The following is a 6,022-nucleotide window of genomic DNA, read 5'->3' as shown; positions in this document are numbered from 1 at the left end:
TACATATTGTGTGAGTTCTTTTGTGATTGTGTTACTTCACTCAAGATGATGCCCTCCAGGTCCATCCATTTGGCTAGGAATTTCATAAATTCATTCTTTGTTTTTGTTTTCTTTTCTTTTTTTTTGTTTTTATTTGCTGCACAGTGTACCAATGTTTGACCATGATGATATTTTTAGAATTCTTCTCATCTCCATTTTGAACAAGAACTACATGTGGCCATCACAGATCTGCTATTTAGAGTCTCCATAATTCATGAAAGACCTCATTTCGATGGCAGTAGATTCAGCATTAGATTTAAAATTTCCAGGAGCCCAGCAAAATTAGAGATTTTTTTCTTATAATTAGCAACTGAAACCAAATTAAGCAAAACAATAAATGCAGTCATTCGTGTGAGTCCATAGTCAGAGGCTATGTGACTTTAGGGACAACTTGGCTCTAAATGAGTTTTCCAATATATTGTCAAGAAGCCCACAAGCCCTTCCATGTTTATTTTGTAACAACCTAGAGACTGTCAACAGGACAACGTCATTCTTTGGGTTCCATCAGAATGCTTGCAATTGAACTTGACTAGTTCAAATCTCTGTTGATCTGTGTGCCGTGCCTAGCCACCGAGCATGCTGGCTAACTGCACTTGCAGTAGGCTAGATTCACAATTGGGGTAAGCAAAAGTCTGAAAAAAAAAAAAAGTCTTGAGATATAATTAGCAGGCAGGCATCCTACAAAGTTCTTACTTTTAATGTCTGTTAAGATACTGTTTTTGTGCATGTATGCTTGCTATTAACATAACAAGTCAGAGAAACTTAAAATACTTCCCTGAAAGGTGTCTTCTCACTCTTCAAGACAGTGACATCAACCCAGTTAAAGAAACATTTGATGCATAACATACCTTCAGGCAATAAACTCCCTGTTTTTAACACTGCTGTTGCCAAGCTCTGAGTGGTTCCTAATAGAGTGGGAAGAACTAAGAGGAGGAAAGACTGCTCCAAAGGGGTTCAGGTTTTTATAATAGATGCAAAGAGAACACAGCAGAAGCCTCTGGAAGAGTCCAGGCTGCACATGCCTGGCAAACTGAACAGTGCCAAGTGAGGAGAGGAGAAGGAGAGAGAGGAGAGCCAGAAGCCAAAAGTCCAAGAGACTATACCAAAAGGCTAAGAACTGGTGTAGCCAATATGGCTGGGTTATATAGAAGTCAGTGAAGCTGGAGAAGGGGCAACCCAGACCAGACCCTGTGTTGGAGAGTTTAGGGTAGGGGGTGGGGTGTGCCAGGCACTGGCAATGCTGAGAGAGACTGGTAGACAGTATCTGATATGTTAAATGGGCATCTCAACCATTGTCTGGGGTGTGAGACATAGCACTGCTAACCATTAAGTGAAAGTTCCAACCAATAAGACCATAAGAGCCAAGCAAGACCATCAAAAGAGAAGCCTGGAATCTGAGGGCAATACTCTGATGTTAAGCACCAGAGTCTAATTTTGGCCTTGACTTCTTTCTGTTCTATATCTTTAACAAGTATTCTAAATTTTGTGACAGCACATTAATAGTCAAGGAATAAATCAATGCTAATGCCCAGAAGATAAGGAGACTCATATAGTCACCCAAAATTAGACAATCCAGAAAGTCAGGCCACCACTAGGGCATTCTGTCTCCTGATGTTCCATGATGTCCAGCCAGTGGCCATCTCAATGTATTCTACTGTTTTCCTAACAACACATAGAAGGTTCTAGAAAAGAAGGCTAGGAAATAACTCTAATTCCCCGGGCCACTTAAAGTGCCATTCAAGAAGACGCGGCAAGCTTGGAAAGCGAAGAGCAGATTTACAGCCGTCAGCTTTTCCCATACTTGACCTGCTGAGCTTGCTTTACGGTAGGACAGCTTCTGCAGCTGTAGAAACCGTCGAAGTCATTTGTACAACAGCAAGCACTGTGCTATACACTGAGATACATCCTTGGCATGAACACAGCAAAAACAACGAGGCCCTGGAAGTCTAAATAGTTTGCTGAAGGCCAACGATGTGCAGGCATTATGGCCAGACTTTGAAAACAGGTCTGTGTCATTCCAAAAGCCGGGGTTGCTCGCTCCCCGGCAGCCGCGATTCCTTCCTGCGCAGTCTGGGGTTGTCTCTTTATTGCTTTCCAGCAAATTTTACTGATGCCAACCTCTGTTCACAACCTTCCGAAGCCTTGAGTATTTTATGCTTCCTTTGAAAAATAATCACATTTGTTTGTTTATGGGAAGGGCCTGATGCCATAGAGTGAGTGAGGAAGTCAGGACAACTTGTAGGAATCTATTCTCTCCTTAAACCACGTGGGGCTGGCGGTATTAACTCGGGTCGCTCACCAGGCTTGGGGGCAAGCGTATCCATCTGCTAAGCCATCTCACCAGCCTGTGTCCTGTTCTTTGTGGACTTCAGCCAGAGACACCTTTGGCGCAGTCTGCCCTACCTTCAACTGTTCTATCGAATGAGCCTCCTCCTTTCTATGACCCATCACCTGGACAAGTTGGTACAATTTCTTCCTCACTTTTCTCAGGTTCTAACGTCTCTTGACTCTGTTTGGCTGAAATTAATAAAACTAAACTTTGCCAAGTTCCAATGACCATCTCTGTTACTTATGAGATTTGTAAAACGGGGGGGGGGGGATATTTAGGATATCTTCCAGTAAAATCTTCCACTTGAATTTTCATTTGACCCACAAACTCCAAAAATTAGTGTAACATAAAAGATGAGTTTGTGACCTGTATAAATTTAATTTAAAAAAAAATCTGCAATTGAGAAAATCTCCAAGGCATAAGAATTCTTGCAGCTACTCTGGGAATTAAACAGAATTATTTCTATCTATATGAATTCAAACCTCACAGATCTGTTTTTGGGATCCTAAGACACAAAAGTTACAGAGCTTAAGAGTGCACATATGTTTGCTATAGCACTGGAGAACTTGGCAAGAGCTACCTCTGACAGAGGGCTTGAACAAATCTCTGTGCAGTCAAGCAAAGAATGCTGCCTTCAGAAGACTAAGCTGGATCAATAATAACCTATGAGAATGCCTGCTCCTTTGGGCCCATCTGACACTCCCCTCACCATGCACATACTCACTGTCCAGTAAACAAAGAAGCCAGGAGGGCAGTGTACATTCCCCACTGACCCTGTGCTAGCTCACCATCCTCTAAACCCCTAAGTTATCGCCTTCCTTTAAGTTTAAGATTGGTTCTTGTGACCTTTGATACTAGTCATTCTAAAACTCCAGTGCTGCCCAGTGAAGCCCTTTAAAAGAATGTGTTCTCTCTCAGTGGATACGAGTACAGCAAGGTCCAGAGTTTTGTAGAGAAATTATATAATCGGATGCTCTCTTTTTAAAATAAATGATGTCCAACAATCAGGTAGATAAAGCTATAAAGACTCGTATTTATATAATTTGCATAAGATTGTTGATTTTTTTTCTTTCACCGAACAGTTTTTATTGACAACATAAGATAATTAGAATGGGAACAGAGGCAGGCTGATGGTACTTTGCTATATTTAAATAAACAGATACTTAAAAGCTATGAAGCCTTTGGATTATTTCTATATTGAAGTCACCACGAACACTACAATAATTTTATTTATTTTTAAGTTTTCATATTTATTTTATTTTGTGTGTTTGTGCATGTGGGTGTCCCTGTGTGGAGCTCCGAGGACAACATGTGGGGAACCCATTCTTTCTTTCCACCGTGTAGGTTCCAGGGATCAAACTCAGGTCATCAGCTTTGGCAGTGAAGCCCTTTATTGATTGAAACAGCTCTCCGGGCCAATGGTATAATTTTAGGGGAGGATTTTAATTTAAAAAAAAAAAAAAAAACTTTTACAGGAAAAAGTTTCCATACATATGCCCCTGGAGGCAAGCACAATGGTGAAAACATTGTTTCATAGAATGACTAGTATCAATGGTCACACAAACCAATGGTAAAATTAAAGGAAGGCCATAACTTAGGGAGTTAGAGCATGGTAGAGCTAGAACAGAGTCAGCAGGGAATGTACACTAGCCATCCTGGCTTGTTTGTTTACTAGTCAGTCAGAGACATCAGTGCAGTATAACTGTCATCTTCCTCCTATCTCCTTCCAGAGCAACTCAAGACTGTACTGTGAATGCTGCTGTCTGGGGTTAAACAGCCCAGCAGCCTCATATACACCTCTTCTTGCAAAAAGAAAAAGATTATCAAAGATAAAGCGTGGGAGGTGACTCTGTGGCAGTCTAAAGAGTCTGCCACACCTGGAAGGGGGATGCATAGATGGGGTGATAAGCAACAGCTCATATACGTTGGCATGGATTTCACCTGCAGATCTCAACATATTTCCCTGCAGCAGAGACATGACAGATAGTATTGTTCACAATACTGTTCAGTGGGCACACCGCCACAGGTTGGTAAAGCCCACCGGCGCTATAATCCATTATCACCTTTTCATAGTAGCTATCAGCACATCAGGAATGGCGGGAGTTCTCAAAGGATTTCGGTATTTCTAAAATAAGCCTCAAGTTATAAGCCACTCCCCAAGAAGTATTTGCAATGCTGCACCTTTCATTTTTAATGAAGAGAGCATCTCAAACATAAAGACTGACAAGGTATGAATAGGAGAATCAATCTACTCTAATTTATACAGAAAATAAATCTTCATAAGCTTCAATATTTTATCATAAGCAATAAAGTACATGAGTCAGACCAAAACGTGCTTGCACAACCTCATTAATCACAACACAAGAGGACCTTCTAACTCAATACTAGAGAGCATTACAATAAGCAATGGGAGTCGTATGTAAATTCTAAATGTGTTCATTTGAAAGGAGGAAGCCCATGTTAACAATAGCAAATGGAAGCACAATGCAGCTGCCAGCCAACTGACAGGTGAGTGCCATCCAGTATACTGCAGCTACCATTCTCAAATTCCTGGTGCATCCCCAAACTGTATGTGTGTGTGTGTGTGTGTGTGTGTGTGTGTGTGTGTGTGTGTGTGACCTTGGACAAGAAAGTCAATGCTGGTCCTTCTAATACTTCATACCCACCCTCCACTACCAACTTCAAGTCCCTTCCCAAGAAAACAATTAGTAAAGATGTTAGAAATAGTAAAAGCCGTGGAGGTGGAGGGTGGTGGACATAGAGTGAGAGCAAAGTTACAAGGGATCAGGTCAGAGACAAATGAAGAAACTACATTAAAAAAATTAGTTGAATTGACAATGGCTAATTCTATTTTTAAAACTGGGTTGCATGAAGTTGCTACCTTAAGCAAATTTATACCTCAAAACACATAAAACAAAAATCCACATAAATTTAAGTTTTAGTGTTTATTTTAATCCCTCCACACTTGGGGAGTTAGTGTTGGGGACCCTTAGTCACGCCTACTTTTAAGGTATAATTCTGAGGTATATGTCTTGTATCTTCCTTGTCTCCATTAGAAAGAGGCATTTCAGGGCTTTTCCAGTCATAGTGGGAAATTCTCTCCCTGCATGTGACAGCACAAAGTTCAAAATTTAAGCACGGTACCTTATGCGACACAAATCAACTGCAGTGTGTTTTATAGGATCATTTTTTTCTTTTAGCTCCAATTGTCTCTTAAAATATGTCATAACTCAATGAGTCTTGGGCTTGGTGGCAATAAAGACGCCGGTCTCTTAGTTGTCGATCATCCCACTTTTATGGGACTTCCTTGGTCTCTGTTTACATTTACGTGACTTGCTCATTTCTTGTGTGCACTTTCATTCACTATCTCCATATTATTTTCATAGCCTTACCTTTTTATCTATCTGCAGCCACTCAGACCTCAGTAGGACATGCTTTAAAGCCACTTCATCCTCCTTTAACATCCACTTTGCAAAGTTGTCAGCTGCTGCTGTTGCACGGAATTCTCCCACCCTGCCTTCTAGCCTCACTGTCCTTCTGTCTATCTCTAGCCCCACTTCAGTCCTTCAGACACATTACCCAGGGAACATCAGGAATTCAGACTGAGTAATTCCTGATAGCTAACCCCTATAGTACCAACCAAGGTGGGCTGAG

This window comes from Mus caroli, chromosome 15, assembly GCF_900094665.2.
Source record: "Mus caroli chromosome 15, CAROLI_EIJ_v1.1, whole genome shotgun sequence".
Classification (NCBI taxonomy): domain Eukaryota; kingdom Metazoa; phylum Chordata; class Mammalia; order Rodentia; family Muridae; genus Mus; species Mus caroli.
The sequence above is the reverse complement of the archived record's forward strand: the minus strand, read 5'-3'. Positions refer to the sequence as shown.